Below are 12,794 nucleotides of genomic sequence, written 5' to 3'. Positions count from 1 at the left end.
GTGATGTCCTCGGAAATTACCAGCCTTTGTCTTAATGCAGCCGGGTATTAAAACAGCTGACCAGGAGGACTCTGATACCCCGTGAGCACCTGAGACAGTGTCTGTGGTGGTGTTTCTTCTCCCTATAACTTGATAGGGCTCGTGTAGTGCCTGTGTGTTTTTCCTTCCCTCCTGTGAGAGGCTTGGGCTGATGAAGTGCTAATTGGCTGCGGGTTGCCAGGTGATTTCCAGGGTTAGTGTTACATTAACACCTGCTCTCCACTGGGAGGGAAACTGAGGATCTGGCATCCCAGGTGACTGCTACAGGAATATGTTACGCTGCAGCAGGCTAAACTACATCTACATAGATCTATACTAGGAGGACATAGATCTGTACTAGGAGGACATAGATCTATACTAGGAGGACATAGATCTATACTAGCAGGACATAGATCTATACTAGGAGGACATAGATCTATACTAGGAGGACATAGATCTATACTAGGAGGACATAGATCTATACTAGGAGGACATAGATCTATACTAGGAGGACATAGATCTATACTAGGAGGACATAGATCTATCCTAGCAGGACATAGATCTATACTAGGAGGACATAGATCTATACTAGGAGGACATAGATCTATACTAGGAGGACATAGATCTATACTAGGAGGACATAGATCTATACTAGGAGGACATAGATCTGTACTAGCAGGACATAGATCTATACTAGGAGGACATAGATCTATACTAGGAGGACATAGATCTATACTAGGAGGACATAGATCTATACTAGGAGGACATAGATCTGTACTAGGAGGACATAGATCTATACTAGGGGGACATAGATCTGTACTAGCAGGACATAGATCTATACTAGGAGGACATAGATCTATACTAGGAGGACATAGATCTATACTAGCAGGACATAGATCTATACTAGGAGGACATAGATCTATACTAGGAGGACATAGATCTATACTAGGAGGACATAGATCTATACTAGGAGGACATAGATCTATACTAGGAGGACATAGATCTATACTAGGAGGACATAGATCTATCCTAGCAGGACATAGATCTATACTAGGAGGACATAGATCTATACTAGGAGGACATAGATCTATACTAGGAGGACATAGATCTATACTAGGAGGACATAGATCTATACTAGGAGGACATAGATCTATACTAGGAGGACATAGATCTGTACTAGGAGGTATACTAGGAGGACATAGATCTATACTAGGAGGACATAGATCTATACTAGGAGGACATAGATCTATACTAGGAGGACATAGATCTATACTAGGAGGACATAGATCTATACTAGGAGGACATAGATCTGTACTAGCAGGACATAGATCTATACTAGGAGGACATAGATCTATACTAGGAGGACATAGATCTATACTAGGAGGACATAGATCTATACTAGGAGGACATAGATCTGTACTAGGAGGACATAGATCTATACTAGGGGGACATAGATCTGTACTAGCAGGACATAGATCTATACAAGGAGGACATATATCTATACTAGGAGGACATAGATCTATACTAGCAGGACATAGATCTATACTAGGAGGACATAGATCTATACTAGGAGGACATAGATCTATACTAGGAGGACATAGATCTATACTAGGAGGACATAGATCTGTACTAGGAGGACATAGATCTATACTAGGAGGACATAGATCTATACTAGGAGGACATAGATCTATACTAGCAGGACATAGATCTATACTAGGAGGACATAGATCTATACTAGGAGGACATAGATCTATCCTAGCAGGACATAGATCTATACTAGGAGGACATAGATCTATACTAGGAGGACATAGATCTATACTAGGAGGACATAGATCTATACTAGGAGGACATAGATCTGTACTAGGAGGACATAGATCTATACTAGGAGGACATAGATCTATACTAGGAGGACATAGATCTATACTAGGAGGACATAGATCTATCCTAGCAGGACATAGATCTATCCTAGCAGGACATAGATCTATACTAGGAGGACATAGATCTGTACTAGGAGGACATAGATCTATACTAGGAGGACATAGATCTATACTAGGAGGACATAGATCTATACTAGGAGGACATAGATCTATACTAGGAGGACATAGATCTATACTAGGAGGACATAGATCTGTACTAGCAGGACATAGATCTATCCTAGCAGGACATAGATCTATACTAGGAGGACATAGATCTATACTAGGAGGACATAGATCTATACTAGGAGGACATAGATCTATACTAGCAGGACATAGATCTATCCTAGCAGGACATAGATCTATACTAGGAGGACATAGATCTATACTAGGAGGACATAGATCTATACTAGCAGGACATAGATCTATCCTAGCAGGACATAGATCTATACTAGCAGGACATAGATCTATACTAGGAGGACATAGATTTATACTAGGAGGTATCCTAGCAGGACATAGATCTATACTAGGTGGAATCCTAGCAGGACATAGATCTATACTGGATCTCTCCCAGTACTCAACTCACACCACAGAACCTGACCTGCTGTCATCTACTGACCTGGATCTCTCCCAGTACTCAACTCACACCACAGAACCTGACCTGCTGTCATCTACTGACCTGGATCTCTCCCAGTACTCAACTCACACCACAGAACCTGACCTGCTGTCATCTACTGACCTGGATCTCTCCCAGTACTCAACTCACACCACAGAACCTGACCTGCTGTCATCTACTGACCTGGATCTCTCCCAGTACTCAACTCACACCACAGAACCTGACCTGCTGTCATCTACTGACCTGGATCTCTCCCAGTACTCAACTCACACCACAGAACCTGACCTGCTGTCATCTACTGACCTGGATCTCTCCCAGTACTCAACTCACACCACAGAACCTGACCTGCTGTCATCTACTGACCTGGATCTCTCCCAGTACTCAACTCACACCACAGAACCTGACCTGCTGTCATCTACTGACCTGGATCTCTCCCAGTACTCAGCTCAGACCACAGAACCTGACCTGCTGTCATCTACTGACCTGGATCTCTCCCAGTACTCAGCTCACACCACAGAACCTGACCTGCTGTCATCTGTGTTTTTGACTTGTTACTTTCAGTATTTCCACGCTAATGCATGTGCTCTTAGACTGACCTATAGAATACATGGGAGTTTCTAACACCCCAAACCATTAATTACTAGAGCTTCCAACCCAAACTAGAGGTCTCCTAATCTTCTCCTTCTCATCCCTCTCCCTCCCTCCCTCCCTCTCTCGCTCCTCCTCCTCTTTCCCTCTCTCCGTCTCTTCCTCGTCTCGTGCAGGGAGCAGCCAATCTTCACCACCAGGGCCCATGTGTTCCAGATTGACCCGACCACCAAGAAGAACTGGGTCCCAGCCAGCAAACAGGCAGTCACCGTTTCCTACTTCTACGACTCCACACGCAACAGCTACCGCATCATCAGTGTAGATGGATCCAAGGTAGGGGTGAGTGAGTGTGTTAGGGTTGGGAGGACGTGTTCGGGTGGTGGGGAGTCAGGATGTGTCCGGATGTCTCTGGCAGTCTGGACGGATGTCTCTGTCTGTCTGGACGGATGTCTATGTCTGTCTGAACGGATGTCTATGTCTGTCTGGACGGATGTCTCTGTCTGTCTGGACGGATGTCTATGTCTGTCTGGACGGATGTCTATGTCTGTCTGGACGGATGTCTATGTCTGTCTGGACGGATGTCTATGTCTGTCTGGACGGATGTCTGGCAGTCTGGACGGATGTCTATGTCTGTCTGGACGGATGTCTCTGTCTGTCTGGACGGATGTCTATGTCTGTCTGGACGGATGTCTCTGTCTGTCTGGACGGATGTCTATGTCTGTCTGGACGGATGTCTATGTCTGTCTGGACGGATGTCTATGTCTGTCTGGACGGATGTCTATGTCTGTCTGGACGGATGTCTATGTCTGTCTGGACGGATGTCTATGTCTGTCTGGACGGCTGGCTGAGTCACAGGGAACAGGGCTGGACGGCTGGCTGTGTCACGTGGAACAGGGTTGGACGGCTGGCTGTGTCACAGGGAACAGGGTTGGACGGCTGGCTGTGTCACGTGGAACAGGGTTGGACGGCTGGCTGTGTCACGTGGAACAGGGTTGGACGGCTGGCTGAATCACAGGGAACAGGGCTGGACGGCTGGCTGTGTCACGTGGAACAGGGTTGGACGGCTGGCTGTGTCACATGAAACAGGGTTGGACGGCTGGCTGTGTCACGTGGAACAGGGTTGGACGGCTGGCTGTGTCACGTGGAACAGGGTTGGACGGCTGGCTGTGTCACGTGGAACAGGGCTGGACGGCTGGTGAAATGACTGAAACAAATGTTTATCTCTTTCCTCTCAACTAGGGTTGTCAACAACAACAACAACAACAACAACAACAACAATCTATCTTAGGCAACCATATATAGACGCATCCTCTGTGTTTTAATCAAATCAACTATATTCACTGAGCTTGTCTGATGCTTTAAGCAAACTGTTTGATGAAATAATTTAAGACACGCGAATGAGTAGAGGGAGTCCGAGCGCATCTGATTTGATTGTGCTCAGACTTGCTGCTCTGTGTTAATGATATATTTATGTTTTTACAGCGAGTGACTGTGTGACTCGTTTGACTCTCTCTCCTCTCTGCTGCATCGACCACAGACAACTACAAGTGTTTATCACGTTGTCCATGTTGCCATTTCTGACTGAAAAGTTCTGTTACTGAAATCCCTCATTTTGTTTTAGGAAAAACATTCCCTCAACCCCCTTCGCTCTCTTTACATGACACATGTATGCATCACATGCGCGTGACCAATAGGACCTGACCTGTAGCGTAGCATAATCACATCAATAGGACCTGACCTGTAGCGTAGCATAATCGCATCAATAGGACCTGACCTGTAGCGTAGCATAATCGCATCAATAGGACCTGACCTGTAGCGTAGCATAATCACATCAATAGGACCTGACCTGTAGCGTAGCATAATCACATCAATAGGACCTGACCTGTAGCGTAGCGTAGCGTAGCGTAATCACATCAATAGGACCTGACCTGAAGCGTAGCATAGTCAACAATAGGACCTGACCTGTAGCATAATCACATCAATAGGACCTGACCTGTAGCGTAGCGTAGCGTAGCGTAGCATAATCACATCAATAGGACCTGACCCGTAGCGTAGCGTAGCGTAGCGTAGCGTAGCATAATCACATCAATCTGACCTGTAGCGTAGCGTAGCGTAGCATAATCACATCAATAGGACCTGGCCTGTAGCGTAGCATAATCACATCAATAGGACCTGGCCTGTAGCGTAGCATAATCACATCAATAAATTAGTTATAACAAACTCTGAACCCGTGACGGCAAAATGGATGCAGAGGACGTGACAAATGAACTGGAAGCGTGGCAGCTATCCACAAGATGTTGGAACATTCCTAGCGAGGAATTGATTCTGTTCAGCCACAAGCATTAGTGAGGTCGGGCACTGTTGTTGGGCTAATTAGGCCCGGCTCGCAGTCAGTGTTCCAATTCATCCCAAAGTTGTTCAATGGGGTTGAGGTCAGGGCTCTGTGCATACCAGTCAAGTTTTTCCACACCGATCTGAACAAACCATTTCTGCTTTGTGCACGGGGGGCGTTGTCATGCTGAAACAGGAAAGAGCCTTCCCCAAACTGTTGCCATAAAGTTGGAAGGACAGAATCGTCTAGAATGTCATTATTGTATGCTGTAGCGTTAAGATTTTTCTTCACTGGAACTAAGGGCCCCGAACCATGAAAAACAGTCCACAACCATTATTCCTCCTCCACCAACTTTACAGTTGGCACTATGCATTGGTGCAAGTAGCGTTCTCCTGGCATCCGCCAAACCCAGATTCGTCCGTCGGACTGCCACATGGTGAAGCGTGATTCATCACTCCAAGAGAACGCGTTTCCACTGGTCCAGAGTCCAATGGCGGCAAGCTTTACACCACTCCAGCCGACGCTTGGCATTGCGCATGGTGATCTTAGGCTTGTGTGCGGCAGCTCGGCCATGGAAACCCATTTCACGAAGCTTCCGAACAAACAGTTATTGTGCCGACGTTGCTTCCAGAGGCAGTTTGGAACTCGGTAGTGGAGTGTTGCAACCGAGGACAGATGATTTTTACGCACTTCAGCACTCAGCGGTCCCGTTCTGTGAGCTTGTGCGGCCTACCACTTCGCAGCTGAGCCGTTGTTGCTCCTAGACGTTTCCACTTCACAATAACAGCACTTCCAGTTGACCGGGGCAGCTCTAGGAGGGCAGACATTGGACGTACTGACTTGTTAGGAAGGTGGCTGCCTATGAAGGTGCCTCGTTGAAAGTCACAGAGCTCTTCAGGAAGGCCATTCGACTGCCCGTGTTTGTCTATGGAGATTGCATGGCAGTGTGCCCGATTTATTATACACCTGTCAGCAATGGGTGTGGTTGAAATAGCCCGAAATCCACTAATTTGAAGGGGTGTCCACATACTTTTGTGTATATGTAGTGTATAAATGAAGGATTTATTAAAGCCAGGCACATTTAACAGTTAGGCTATTGATTATAGACCTAATTAAGTTGGCGTTTCCTTGCCTTTTAATTGTTTAACACAATTGAGGAGGAAGTGCTCTTTTCCTCGTCTCCTCACTCCACTGCTGTCTCCGTCGCATTGTTCTCAACACCAATACGCCGGTTAACTCTGCTATTATCCACATAGCAACATGGTCCAGGAAAAGGCGCCAATTCAACAGCGCACTGATGTTTCAGAACCGCGGACAGCGACCGCTATCCAAACGCATTTGTTATAAAATAATATTTTGATTTAGTGTTGCACCATTGTTCTTATGTAATGGAATCGTATAGAATTTCAGTAGCACATGTCTTAGTGATGGACTGTTCCATCCCCACGGCCTCTCCACAATGGATCAGTCCAATCAGACAGGTGCCAATCAGACAGGCGTCTTGTACACCATGATATTATTATATATATTTGTACTACTGTTTGGCTAAAGAAATCTCAGCTGACCAACAGCCCATTGACCAGTCGACTAAATGGGGTCAGCCCTACTCTCAACCAACTTCTGTGTGTTGGATAGAGGGGTAATTAGTATTTACCCCAGAGAGTCTGCTGAGGCTATGAGAGGGTGAGGAGAGGACGACCCCCCCCCCCCCCCCCCCCCTGATGTGTTGTCGCTGGGTGATGTGAGGGGAAAGGGGTGGGGGGGGGGAGTGACGGCGAGGAGAAGAACCTTTAAAGGGCAACTCCTGGAGCACCCCACCTACACACACCATATTTACACACACACTCTCGCTCTCTTGCGTTCTCTCTGTCTCTCTCTCTCTCTGTCTCTCTCTCTCTGTCTGTCTCTCTCTCTGTCTCTCTCTCTCTCTCTCTCTCTCTCTCTCTCTCTCTCTCTCTCTCTCTCTGTCTCTGTCTCTGTCTCTCTCTCTCTCTCTCTCTGTCTGACATACTGTGAGACTGTCACCCCTCACCCTGCCAACAGCTACAGTGTCTAAATGCTGGCTCCTTTCTCCTCTCTGCCAGTGAAACCCCACTGAGCATGATGCAGAGAACAGATCCATCACCTGTTACTATACAACCCAGCTAGTCAGGGGGGAGGGGGGGATCCATCACCTGTTACTATACAACCCAGCTAGTCAGGGGGGGGGGTGTATGTCAGGTTTCCACCCACCCCCTCCTAGCTACTGAACATTACCTGTCTCTGTGGATTGTGTCAGGCTTCCACCCACCTCCTCCTAGCTACTGAACATTACCTGTCTCTGTGGATTGTGTCAGGCTTCCACCCACCAACTCAACAGAATAAACTCAGCTCTCCAATGGAAGGAAGTGTTCTAACTGAACAGAATCAACTCAGCTCTCCAATGGAAGGAAGTGTTCTACCTGAACAGAATCAACTCAGCTCTCCAATGGAAGGAAGTGTTCTAACTGAACAGAATCAACTCAGCTCTCCAATGGAAGGAAGTGTTCTAACTGAACAGAATCAACTCGGCTCTCCAATGGAAGGAAGTGTTCTACCTGAACAGAATCAACTCAGCTCTCCAATGGAAGGAAGTGTTCTACCTGAACAGAATCATCTCAGCTCTCCAATGGAAGGAAGTGTTCTACCTGAACAGAATCATCTCAGCTCTCCAATGGAAACAGACATGTATTTCTGCCTAACAACCAGACATATGATTTTCCCTTCATAGACACAGGGCTGAAAGGTGTGTCTGTCTGACTTTAGGTGTGCGTCCCAAACTTCCCCCTTTCCCTCCACATAGTGCACTACTTGTGAGTAGCCAGGGTATGTAAGCGAGTGCCTGTCTGTGTAGCAGGTGTTTTAGTGTTGAGCACACTTCTGAAAAGGAAGACTAGTTTGCAGAGAGAGATTTCATCAACCCTAGCTGAGCTCCGAATTGAATTCCGCAGATACAATTTCTGGGTATACTTTTCAAAACACTCTCTCTCTCTTTAGTCTACTAATTATCTATAATGGGTTTTACTTTCATCGTTTTGCTCCAAACATACTGCCATTTATTTTGCTTTGATGAGATTGTTGTATTAACCTCAGAAAACAAAGTCATGTTTTTTTTTATTTCCTTCTCCTACCATCTGAGGCCAGAACAAAATGTTACTTTAACTCTGTGGGGCCACATGACATCCTATCTGAGTCTGTTTACCAGTTCCCTAGTACATCTCTACCTCTAGAGAAACACTGTATCTCCCCAGTCCCTCTCTACCTCCAGAGAAACACTGTATCTCCCCAGTCCCTCTCTACCTCCAGAGAAACACATACCGTACCTCCCCAGTCCCTCTCTACCTCCAGAGAAACACCGTATCTCCCCAGTCTCTCTCTACCTCCAGAGAAACACATACCGTACCTCCCCAGTCTCTCTCTACCTCCAGAGAAACACTGTATCTCCCCAGTCCCTCTCTACCTCCAGAGAAACACATACCGTACCTCCCCAGTCCCTCTCTACCTCCAGAGAAACACATACCGTACCTCCCCAGTCCCTCTCTACCTCCAGAGAAACACCGTATCTCCCCAGTCCCTCTCTACCTCTAGAGAAACACTGTATCTCCCCAGTCCCTGTCTACCTCCAGAGAAACACCGTATCTCCTCAGTCCCTCTCTACCTCCAGAGAAACACCGTATCTCCCCAGTCTCTCTCTACCTCTAGAGAAACACCGTATCTCCCCAGTCCCTCTCTACCTCCAGAGAAACACATACCGTATCTCCCCAGTCCCTCTCTACCTCCAGAGAAACAGTCCCTCTCTACCTCCAGAGAAACAGTCTCTCTCTACCTCCAGAGAAACAGTCTCTCTCTAACTCCAGAGAAACAGTCTCTCTCTACCTCCAGAGAAACAGTCTCTCTCTACCTCCAGAGAAACACTGTATCACCCCAGTCCCTCTCTACCTCCAGAGAAACACATACCGTATCTCCCCAGTCCCTCTCTACCTCCAGAGAAACGCTGTATCTCCCCAGTCCCTCTCTACCTCCAGAGAAACACATACCGTATCTCCCCAGTCCCTCTCTGCCTCCAGAGAAACACATACCGTATCTCCCCAGTCCCTCTCTACCTCCAGAGAAACACTGTATCTCCCCAGTCTCTCTCTACCTCCAGAGAAACACTGTATCTCCCCAGTCCCTCTCTACCTCCAGAGAAACACATACCGTGTCTCCCCAGTCCCTCTCTACCTCTAGAGAAACACATACCGTATCTCCCCAGTCTCTTTCTACCTCCAGAGAAACACATACCGTCTCTCTCTACCTCCAGAGAAACACTGTATCACCCCAGTCTCTCTCTACCTCCAGAGAAACACATACCGTATCACCCCAGTGCCTCTCTACCTCCAGAGAAACACATACCGTGTCTCCCCAGTCCCTTTCTACCTCCAGAGAAACACCGTATCTCCCCAGTCCCTCTCTACCTCCAGAGAAACACTGTATCACCCCAGTCCCTCTCTACCTCCAGAGAAACACATACCGTGTTTCCCCAGTCCCTCTCTACCTCTAGAGAAACACATACCGTATCTCCCCAGTCTCTCTCTACCTCCAATCAAATCAAATCAAATCAAATCAAATTTTATTTGTCACATACACATGGTTAGCAGATGTTAATGCGAGTGTAGCGAAATGCTTGTGCTTCTAGTTCCGACAATGCAGTAATAACAAGTAATCTAACTAACAATTCCAAAACTACTGTCTTGTACACAGTGTAAGGGGATAAAGAATATGTACATAAGGATATATGAATGAGTAATGGTACAGAGCAGCATAGGCAAGATACAGTAGATGGTATCGGGTACAGTATGTACAAATGAGATGAGTATGTAAACAAAGTGGCATAGTATAGTATAAAGTGGCTAGTGATACATGTATTACATAAGGATACCGTCGATGATATAGAGTACAGCCAGAGAAACACTGTATCACCCCAGTCCCTCTCTACCTCCAGAGAAACACATACTGTATCTCCCCAGTCTCTCTCTACCTCCAGAGAAACACTGTATCACCCCAGTCCCTCTCTACCTCCAGAGAAACACATACCGTATCTCCCCAGTCCCTCTCTACCTCCAGAGAAACACATACCGTATCTCCCCAGTCCCTCTCTACCTCCAGAGAAACACTGTATCACCCCAGTCCCTCTCTACCTCCAGAGAAACACATACCGTATCTCCCCAGTCCCTCTCTGCCTCCAGAGAAACACATACCGTATCTCCCCAGTCCCTCTCTACCTCCAGAGAAACACTGTATCTCCCCAGTCTCTCTCTACCTCCAGAGAAACACTATATCTCCCCAGTCCCTCTCTACCTCCAGAGAAACACTATATCTCCCCAGTCCCTCTCTACCTCCAGAGAAACACATACCGTATCTCCCCAGTCTCTTTCTACCTCCAGAGAAACACATACCGTCTCTCTCTACCTCCAGAGAAACACTGTATCACCCCAGTCTCTCTCTACCTCCAGAGAAACACATACCGTATCACCCCAGTGCCTCTCTACCTCCAGAGAAACACATACCGTGTCTCCCCAGTCCCTTTATACCTCCAGAGAAACACCGTATCTCCCCAGTCCCTCTCTACCTCCAGAGAAACACTGTATCACCCCAGTCCCTCTCTACCTCCAGAGAAACACATACCGTGTTTCCCCAGTCCCTCTCTACCTCTAGAGAAACACATACCGTATCTCCCCAGTCTCTCTCTACCTCCAGAGAAACACTGTATCACCCCAGTCCCTCTCTACCTCCAGAGAAACACATACTGTATCTCCCCAGTCTCTCTCTACCTCCAGAGAAACACTGTATCACCCCAGTCCCTCTCTACCTCCAGAGAAACACCGTATCTCCCCAGTCTCTCTCTACCTCCAGAGAAACACATACCGTATCTCCCCAGTCTCTCTCTACCTCCAGAGAAACACTGTATCTCCCCAGTCTCTCTCTACCTCCAGAGAAACACTGTATCTCCCCAGTCCCTCTCTACCTCCAGAGAAACACCGTATCTCCCCAGTCCCTCTCTACCTCCAGAGAAACACATACCGTATCTCCCCAGTCCCTTGAAGGGTCCCTTAGTCGGCATGCCCTCTCTCTCTGGTCCTGGAAGTCTGCCTGTTCTATGTAACCCCCCCCACCCACCCACCCACCTCACCCACTGACTGATTGATAACTGCTCCTGTCCTGACACAGAGGAGAGGGCAACTGAGAGAGAGAGAGGACTGCTGGAGGATACACAGAGGATATTTTTGCAGAATTCAAGGGCAATGGGCTCTATGACTGATTCAAGTATTTTTAGCCAGATCCTAATTGGTATGTTGAAATTTATGTTCCTTTTGATGGCATAGAATGCCCTTCTTGCCTTGTCTCTCAGATCGTTCACAGCTTTGTGGAAGTTACCTAGGCCAAGGTATGTATAGTTTTTTGTGTGCTCTAGGGCAACGGTGTCTAGATGGAATTTGTATTTGTGGTCCTGGTGACTGGACCTTTTTTTGGAACACTCTTATTTTGGTCTTACTGAGATTTACTGTCAGGGCCCAGGTCTGTCAGGGCCCAGGTCTGTCAGGGCCCAGGTCTGACAGAATCTGTGCATAAGATCTAGGTGCTGCTGTAGGCCCTCCTTGGTTGGTGACAGAAGCACCAGATCATCAGCAAACAGCAGACATTTGACTTCGGATTCTAGTAGGGTGAGGCCGGGTGCTACAGACTTTTCTAGTGCCCGCGCCAATTCGTTGATATATATGTTGAAGAGGGTGGGGCTTAAGCTGCGTCCCTGTCTAACCCCACGACCCTGTGTGAAGAAATGTGTGTGTTTTTTGCCAATTTTAACCGCACACTTGTTGTTTGTGTACATGGATTTTATAATGTCGTATGTTTTACCCCCAACACCACTTTACATCAGTTTGTATAGCAGACCCTCATGCCACATTGAGTCGAAGGCTTTTTTGAAATCAACAAAGCATGAGAAGACTTTGCCTTTGTTTTGGTTTGTTTGGTTGTCAATTAGGGTGTGCAGGGTGAATACATGGTCTGTTGTACGGTAATTTGGTAAAAAGCCAATTTGACATTTGCTCAGTACATTGTTTTCATTGAGTAAATGTACGAGTCTGCTGTTAATGATAATGCAGAGGATTTTCCCAAGGTTACTGTTGACGCATATTCCATGGTAGTTATTGGGGTCAAATTTGTCTCCACTTTTGTGGATTGGGGTGATCAGTCCTTGGTTCCAAATATTGGGGAAGATGCCAGAGCTAAGGAGCTCTCTCTCTCTGTCTCTCTCTCTCTGTGTCTCTGT

General features: G+C 47.0%; 1 protein-coding gene across 2 annotated transcripts in view; it reads left to right on the top strand.

Annotated features, from left to right (window-relative positions):
* Window positions 1–3,316: 3,316 nt before the first annotated feature.
* Window positions 3,317–12,794, top strand: part of LOC139403856 (homer protein homolog 2-like) — a 72,648-nt gene continuing 63,170 nt past the window's right edge. The window contains exon 1 of one of the 2 annotated variants that reach the window (XM_071147013.1): window positions 3,317–3,468. The gene's annotated coding sequence lies outside the window, so the exon portion shown is untranslated. Of the gene's footprint in view, window positions 3,475–12,794 lie in introns of both variants that reach the window. The other variant, XM_071147014.1, reaches the window with a different exon arrangement.

This window comes from Oncorhynchus clarkii, unplaced genomic scaffold, assembly GCF_045791955.1.
Source record: "Oncorhynchus clarkii lewisi isolate Uvic-CL-2024 unplaced genomic scaffold, UVic_Ocla_1.0 unplaced_contig_4872_pilon_pilon, whole genome shotgun sequence".
In the NCBI taxonomy this organism is placed as follows: Eukaryota; Metazoa; Chordata; class Actinopteri; order Salmoniformes; family Salmonidae; genus Oncorhynchus; species Oncorhynchus clarkii.
Note: the sequence above shows the minus strand (reverse complement) of the source record. Positions and strands in the feature narration are given on the sequence as shown.